This window comes from Diadema antillarum, unplaced genomic scaffold (genome assembly GCF_040938485.1).
Source record: "Diadema antillarum isolate AM-2024a unplaced genomic scaffold, OU_Dant_1.0 scf00000072, whole genome shotgun sequence".
Lineage (NCBI taxonomy): Eukaryota > Metazoa > Echinodermata > Echinoidea > Diadematoida > Diadematidae > Diadema > Diadema antillarum.
This window is the reverse complement of record NW_027270961.1, coordinates 3401083-3410082: the sequence shown is the minus strand read 5'-3', so window position 1 is coordinate 3410082 and position 9000 is coordinate 3401083. Positions and strand designations below refer to the sequence as shown.

The 9000-nt window shown below is 40.0% G+C and overlaps 1 non-coding gene across 1 annotated transcript; it reads right to left on the bottom strand.

Annotated features, from left to right (window-relative positions):
* Positions 1 to 8439: 8439 nt before the first annotated feature.
* Positions 8440 to 8510, bottom strand: Trnag-ccc (transfer RNA glycine (anticodon CCC)). The gene has a single exon. It is a non-coding gene; the product is annotated as a tRNA-Gly (tRNA).
* Between the last annotated feature and the right edge of the window lie 490 nt (positions 8511 to 9000).

Sequence of the window (9000 nt, the reverse complement as noted above, 5' to 3'; positions counted from 1 at the left end):
GTACGTCGCTACTTCTCAGGTCATCTAACTTAAAGGCCATCTCACCTTCTGTGGACTTATTTTTGCGAGATAGAAAATATACATATTCACGCTGTCTCACACACACCACACTCACGTACACGTACACATACACACACACACACACACACACACACACACACACACACACACACATACACACACACACACGTGCGCGCGCGGACACGCACACACGCACATACGCACAAATAAACAAACGGGCAAGTAGGTATGGAGTCGTGGGCCAGTGAAAACGGGGCAGTCGGTTGCTTCCTTCCTGTTTAGACTCGACCCTCGATTAAACGCCCATCCACTCCAGAACACATTCGACCACCTTTTCTCCTTTTGGTCTTGCATTAACCCTCTTTGAGTATTGTCTGACGACGAAGTAACTGAGTCGACGTCCAACTGTACGTTCTTTGCGCGTTGGTGTCGAATATTTTCTGCGCGACGTCCCACCCGCCTTCCTTGCAGTCCCCTCTCCCTCTCAATCTCCATCTCCTTCTCTCTCGGCCTCTCCTTTTCTCCCTCTTCCTCTCTATCTTTTTCTCTCTATCTCTTCCTTTTTTCCCCTCCTCATCTCTTGGGTCGTCCCTCCTGACAAACCTCCTTAGGTGCATGGACGAGAGCTAGTTATTACCGAATTACGCTGAGGAAATTATAACCACGAGGCTCAGGTAATTCCACGGACCCCGTCTAATAAGTCCATCGAGAGGCGTAGTGATAGCACTCCGTTTCAATTATCCGCACCACTTTTTTTTCGTCGTCGTCTTCTTCTTCTTCTCTTCCACCATTTTCCGAAAAGATGACCGCAAACAACTGCAATCAGAGGGAGAATCCCCCCCCCCTTCTTCTTGTCCTCTATTCCGATCTGACACGCCCATCTGTGCCGAAAGACCCAATCTTCAGTCATAAGGTGTCAAAGAAGTATGTTTTTACATAATTCGCTGAGTGCTTCTTCTTCGATGCTGTCATAGTATGTCTGGTTCGAAGTCGAGAATATCTCGTTTCCTTTCGCAGGGCGGAGAGAAAATGTTGGACTGGCGATAAAGGTGTTAGCATCATTCACCAAAATCACACAGTCTCCTTCAAATAAAGCACAGGATTGCACAGAACTGTACAGAAAGGCAATGAGATGGCATTTGACGACTTTTCACCTTTGACCTCATCAACAATTCTAACAGCGTGCTCACTGGAGGATTCCTTTATTTTGCAAAGAGAAATATATATGCCCAATTTACTTGTCTACGAACTTCATCACGAATTGTCTGCATCGTTTAATTGGTGCACAATATCAGTTATTTGTTATACCGTTTATTTTGCATAAGTTTATGTGCACACACACACAAATGTATCTGGTTGTTTATTGACAAATCAATTAATCAATTTGAATTCAATCGAATGGAATGATGATATTATTTGAATAAAGAAGGAAAATCACTCCTGAAGTATTCATGAATTCGTCTCCCGATGATGCTAAGGACAACACCATATCAGTGAAGCAAAAGTGATACCAATTAAGATGGTATCTTGCAAATTAGTGATTATTCGATGTATGGTGCATAGTGATTTTTTGTTGTTGATAAAAACGGAAAGCAATTCTTTGAAATAATGAATAACGTGCTCACTTTAGACTGGATACGGTGATAAAGTGTCACCACAAAGAGATATATGTAATTGTATTCATGTACGGGATTCCAGGATTGTATTTTGTGTGATTTTTGATATCTTGCGAACACGTTTTTGTTCAGTATTAGAGAATGAGAGAGAGAGAATGTGTGTGAATGTGTGATGGAGAGAGAGATGATCTAATACAGTGAAAGACTTAAAAAGGACAAAAACAAAAGAAAAACAAAAAACCGTTGTCATAAAGATAAATTCTCGACGGATGCTCACTTGCTTTTTATTTCCTTTTAATTCTGCGCAGTCATTCGTTTTACTGGGAATGTTCTCAGAATAACGAAGTAGTAACGAATCTACAAATTTCCTTGCCGCTCACTCAAGCAGTCACAAACCCCTTGCATTGACTTGAGGAAGACAGTTGAGTTGTCTGCTAAGGGGAATGAAACACAAGTATTGAGTGCATGCAGAAATATTAGTAGAACATATCAGTGCAGTTTGAGGAAAATCGGGCGAAAAGCAGGCAATTCGTTCAAAAGTTTTCAGATTTTACATTTAGGTTCGACCATCACTAGATGAGAACACTACAAAAATTCACGGTGTCACATTTGGACAAATGATATAAATGAAATATCTTAAAGAGCATTCTTCAAATATTTAGTTTTAATGAAAAGTACACATTCCCTCCACTTGTTACTGAGGTAATTTGAAGATAATATTGCTCTCCCTGCCTTCTGAAAGACATTAGCCAAGTGCTCTTTCATTGTAATAGAAAAACGAAATATTTCACATTTTCCATATATTTTCTTTCTCTCGTTGTCCAACTGTGACATCACAACTTGCTGCAGACTCCTTATCCAGCGATAGCTGTACCAAGACTTTAACAATTCATAACTATTGAACGAACTGTTCAATTTTCCTCAAACTTCGCTGATGTGTTCTACTAATATTTCTGCATTCACTCAATTCACATATATGTTTGGGTTTCATTCCCCTTAACGATATCTGTAAATGTCCAAGTCTCACATTGTTCTGTAGTCACTGCTTTCCTATTGCAGTCACACGCAGAAAAGACAGAGCGGTCACACCGCACCCAACCAAAGACACTCACAATATTAAAGGCTGTAACCTGGTAAATAGAAATGAACTCACTGAGGCTTAAGAAAAGTAGCTGTGCAATTCTCAGCAGTCTGATTCACTGTCAGCTTATAGAAATTTAACTGGAATTTCAGACACTTCATCCTCAGAGAATCTAGGGGAAAATCCCCAGAAGACTGGTTCACAATTTGAGTAGTTAACGGAAATAAAGAGGAAATCGACGCATTTCGTTTTCTCAATTATTGGCGAATCCATCAATATTTAGAATTGGAACGGTGCTCATTGTTAATTGGTATCTTAGTTACATCAATGCCATTTTATGGCAAGATTTGGTGGATATTTGGAAGGACTTACACAAATTATAAGCGCTTCTACCTTTAACACTAGGTTTGGCTAAGGTGTGTTGACTGGTAGTTTACCTAACCTAAAGGTGAATTCCTTTATCACGCATTCCTTGACACTTTTGCTGGAGCAACAATGTCGTTATCAGACAAACCTTGCGTGCAAGCAGGTTATGCCTTTTCACATGTGTCATCATCACCAAATGTTCCCAAGTTGAATTTTAAAGAGACATTCACAGATTATATCATATCTTAACTTTAAACCAACTTCAAACAGAGTTGAAATGAAATTGAGGAAAAATTATACACAATTCAATATGTTTTCAGTGATTTAAAGGAACTACTGTCCCCCGCCCCTTACCCCCCCCCCGAAAAAAATCTTGATATTAAAGAATGAAATAAACAAAGAAATATGGCAACTTCGCCAGAACGTCAGGGCAAAGAAGACTATATATGAATGTTTGAAATTATACACAGATATGAAAGCATCGTTACGGACATCATAAAAACTAGGCTGTAAACACACGGCGCTTGCTAGGTCATTGGCCTGATATTCTCCTATAAAGTCTTAACATCAATATGCTTGTTTTCATTTCTTACCATTCCATCATTTACAAACCGATCTACCGAACAAACAAACGTTTTATCAAAGTGTCCCTTTAAACAGACAATCCCAGGCACAATCCCTGCATTACAAGTCCATGATATAGAAGAGAGGAGAATCAGAACGAAACTGGATCCAAGTTCTATTGCGATCGTTACCTTACTTTTTTCTCTCCAGTGTGTGTACATGTGTGTGGTGTGGTGTGTGTGTGTACATGTGTGTGTGTGTGTGTGTGTGTGTGTGTGCGTGTGTGTGTGTGTGTGTGTGTGTGTGTGTGTGTGTGTGTGTGTGTGTTTGTGGGGGGGGGGTCTGTCACTCTTTGCGTAAAGTTACCTATTGAATAGGACCAGATGGTATGATATTTAATTCGAAGGTCTTCAATAACATGGGTCATGTCACTCATTTCGCGACTCCATAAATGCGTGTTCTTATCAATTTCGGATGCAGCGTCGTGTTTGCGTATGATTATCAAAGTGGGGAAAAAGGGCTGCCAACTTCCGCCCGTCGATAACAAAACACACACCAGTAAATAATGTGACCGATTTTGACCATTATTTCTGCGGCTGAATCTATGTTTGTTGCAGGACCATGGGTTAGCTGGGCTTGTGAGAAAAAGAGAGGAAACGGCGGACGAGTGACCATCACTTTCGAAACCAGAAATTGACCGAATAACCGGAAGGTGTCATTTGTGTTTAAAGTGATTTAATTTTGTCACGCTTACCTGCCTGGGACCAGGGTCTTATTTGACCAGGTCATACCAGAGAATTCGATGTTTAAAGAAAGTTTCAATTAAAGCAGTGGCTAGCTGTCTTTTTCCCCTACAGGAATTAACCGATTAACAACCTGCTAAAAAACAATAACATCTGTATATTTTTGAAACAGGATCTACATTACGCACACACTTACGAGATATGTATGTATTAAGTGTGTCTCTCTCTGCTCACCATATACACACTTTATAATGAAGCCTAAGGAGAACTATTGACAAGGTTATAAAAAAAACAAGAAATCTACATTGATACAAATGAGCTTTGTAGTGATTACGATATGTAGGATGACAATAATGATGATAGTGATTTTTGCAAAGACTGTTCTAATGCTAACGTGAAATGAATTTATACGATAAACGCGCTAGACAAGTACTTGCAAATAGCTGAAGGCTATAAGTATTTGTCGAGGAATACAACATCACTTGTAGTTGAAAGTAATTCATTTGTCTGGTGTGAATTACTGAGTAGTACGTTCTTAAAGAATCTATATTCACATTAATACTTTCCAAAGCGCAACAATGAATACCTCCATGATGTACAGTAGAGAAAATATAATGGCGATGGACCCTGTTGTTAGAAGAATTCTCACAGACTAGAAGATTTCTGACAATGGTTGATCGAGTAATCAAACCATATTCAGCAACATAGACTCAATCACATCCTTTTATACCGCAATACTGCAAGATTAGAAGCCTTGTAGTTTTGTGTCTAAGTTCCCGCAGAAAAAATGTAAGAAGGCGTGAAAAAATGGGATAAGAATAAAGAGAGAGAGACGGATAGAGAGGGGGGGGGGGGAGAGAAGAGAGAAGGAGATCGAGATGGGGGAGGGGTTTGAGAGAGAAAGTGTTGCACTAGCTTAAGAAATGTTTACCAATTATAACGAGTATAGTTTGTTCATTCTCTGTAGCATCTTTGTTTCGGAGTGGGGAAAATAATCAGATCTGACCGTAATCCCCCTCCACTCTCTTCTCTTTCCCTCTAGACTGAACAAATAAGATACAAGATAGTACAAAGTTAACTTGGGAGGGAAAGGAAGAAGAAGCGGCAAGAAAAATCACGTATCAGTCATTCCCCCTATGAGGAGAAATGATTGCACGGGTGATGCACATTTCTACTTCACTGACGACAAGCCGCATAAATATATACGTCATCCCGAGTTTTGATATGTATCTCCCTCCACTAATCAATCAAGCCCAAGTATTATGTGAATCCGCGAGGAAGCCAAGTGGAAAATAAATGTCTCCCGCCTAGCTTCTCGATATAATTCCCTCATCATTTTAATCCGCGTCAATCAACTGTCAACAAAGGGAAGGGGTGACTCCATCATCCTTCACCCGTTAGTATTCACTTTATTTTGATCTTTGCCCTTACTTAATCATAATATATCTGTTTGTTTTGGGTTGTTGTTTCGCGTATTTCAGTTGACCCCTACATGCGAAAACCAAGTGGTGCGGCAGCGCATTCCGTCGCTCGCTGCCCGCGATAATCATCGGGTTCCCCGTAGCGCACGACCCCCGCGCTCTGCGTGCCTGTGCGTGGTGCGTTGGGATGTGCCGTGACACGAACACTGCTAGCATCACACGAGCGTTGCAAACGATGCGAATCAATCTAGCAAAATGTCCCACGGAAACTTGCTTAAAATCGATCAACAGAAAAACACCTGTTTTTTTCCCCGTCTCTACTTCAGACTAAGCCGGAATATTCCATGTTCCTTCGCATCACAAATATATTCTAGAATTTCGAATAGTTTAAAAACTTGAATTACCTGCCTGAAAGAAGACTAAAGACAGCATGACCTCAAAGTCTGCGCGTTTTGAAAGACGAACTATAAGCTTGCATAAAAGAGCAAAATGTCTTGCTCACTTACTTACCTCTCGCCCAATCAAAATTAGAAACATAATTATGAGAGGTTAAAAAAAACCCTGATGATAATGCGTGTGGAAAGGCATTATGAATGACTAACAGCACGATAACTGTGTAGTTTAGTTGGAGAATCACTCGGTTATTATGGCAGGGCGTCATTATCAAAATGGGATTTTTTTTTAAATCAAATTGTTTTCGCTGTAAGTACATTTGACATCGTATACCAAATATAAAGGCAGATAAGACAAGGTTAGAGAAAACTGACCTTAATCGTAAGATCTCTGCAGATGGTCGATACCTTTGTATTTCACCTCCGTGGAAAACGCACCATCTACGTGATAAAACCGACTTACATGAATCCCGCTCCAATTTTTCTTTTGTATCTCACCACTCATTTCCCTTTTGTTTGTTTGTTTGTATTTTTCTTGCGGCTGAGGTGAGGGGTGTAAATTACTAGTAATCGTTCTGTGTCCCTTAGCAACTCCGTATTACGAAGATTGATTTACCACTTCTGAACATTATGTCATTTCTATCTTTGCTCGGTTATCATGTCATTAATTCAATCATTCCCATCCATTCTTCTAACCCCCCCCCCGACACACTGTAGTTAAAGACTACTTATAGTAAATTCATTTCTTTTCAGTCTCTTCAACTCCTTATTACTTGTTAACGGATTACCACATCAGAAAATATGACGCAAGCATGACTTATATGCGGTATAATCAAAGAGGGCTGTACAGAGAGAAAGGAAGGTAAACAGAGAGGAAAGCAGAAAGATGGATAGATGGATGGATAGACGTGGAGGAGATGGGAAGATGGAAGTAGAGGAAGGAGTGCGGTGAAGAGAATACTTGACAGTTTACAATCGAACTTGTCACTCAAACCTTCGCCGTTTGCAACAATTATTATTGAGTTATGGAGAAGGAGAGCGGGACACAGGCGGGCAATCTCGAAGGTCGACTTGTATTTGATCCGCTTCATCTTATGCAGCAGAGAGATGCTAATTTTCCCTCCCATTTCGTGGGTTTTTCCTACCCCTTTCGCATCCCCACCTTTTCTCACTTAACATTTTTTTTTTCTATTTTCGTCCTCTCGTCTTCCCCCATTTTATTCAGCTGCTGTTTTTTGAAGTGACTATGCTGTATCTCGTTCGATATACCTGTTGAACGTTTGATGAGTACGCAGGGAGCGACACTTCGCTTGACATTCTTGTCTCATCACCCCCTCTCTCTCCCTCCCTCTTTCTATCTATTTCACTTTCTCTCGATCTGAATTTTAAGCCGTATTCCTTTAAAAGTGAAATCACTGCGAACTCCCTCATATTCTTTTTTTTTGTCTGCGGAAAAATTTCAGACCTCTAACGTGAATTCGTACGGTCCAGGTGTCCCACTGCGTTGACGCAAATGAGAAAATTTATCTTACCACATAGAGCATGAACTTCTCCGCTTGTTAATCACGAATTCCGAGTGAAGCCGCGTTAAAATTGACATCAAACGGTATCTTGTTCCCTTCAAAACCAACCAACAACTCCCTAAAAACTAAAAACACAAACGCATACAATTTCTTACTTTGGAAGCAGTGCAAACTGAGGTAGACCACTTTGTGACCAGAAAAGTAACAAAAAATAAACAACCAAACAGTAAAACAGCAATTACTCCGTTATAGGTATGCAGTTGTAATGATGATTTTTCTGAGGTTGCAATATTATCACCTATCTGGGAAGTGTCATTTGCTGTAAATGTTCCAGTCATGTTAAATTATCGAAATAGATCATCAACAATGCATATAAGAAACTAGAGAGAATTGCGCTGCTTACAAATTTTCAGCAGACAACGAAGGCTTGCTATTTTTCGGGAGACGAAATGCCATTACATGTCAAAAAAAGAGAAAATGATCGTAATCAAAGCCACTACTTATTTGAAATCCCTACACACTACAAGAGACTATAGTTTGCTTTTTTACAAAAAAAGAAAGAAAAAGTTTTACATGAACGTCTAAATTACAACATTTTAGCACAAAGTTTTATGTAAACGCCTAAATGAGGAATATTTTCGTCTAGTCACATTGTGTGTGTGTGTGTGTTTGTTTTGGTTTTTGTTGATTTTGCAAATAGAGTAAAAGCTAATGCACTGCCCGGGAATCGAACCCGGGTCGCAAGAATGGGAATCTTGCATGATACCACTACACCAGCAGTGCTTCGTCCACTCTTCATCGAAAACAACATGTGATACTTATGAAAGCGTAGGTGTTTGAATCTAACCCACCCCCTTTTTTCCCAAATTTTTGAGGAACGTGAATACGTAACTTTATATTATCTCAAAATGTCATGAGTCCTGGAGAAATAGACAATGGAATGTCATTACAAAGAATGCATCATTTTCTTTTTTTCTGCACAGAGGGGTAACTGCATAATCTTATCCCTTTATAAGAAAATATGCATGCAAACATACATCTATGTCTTATTTCCATACCTAGCTGCTATGTATGGAAATATATGCCACGTCAACATGATTAGTAACAGCTACAGAGACTTGTGATGATTCCATTCATTCCGCTTTCCAGCGCCGGACTATACGCCCCTATCCCCCCCCCCCCCCCCCCCCCCCACGTCATCAAGTCGCTTGCTGCCTTTTTTCCCCCCATGAACTAGAGTTAAAACATTTAGTCTTGTAAAAACAGGTAAACA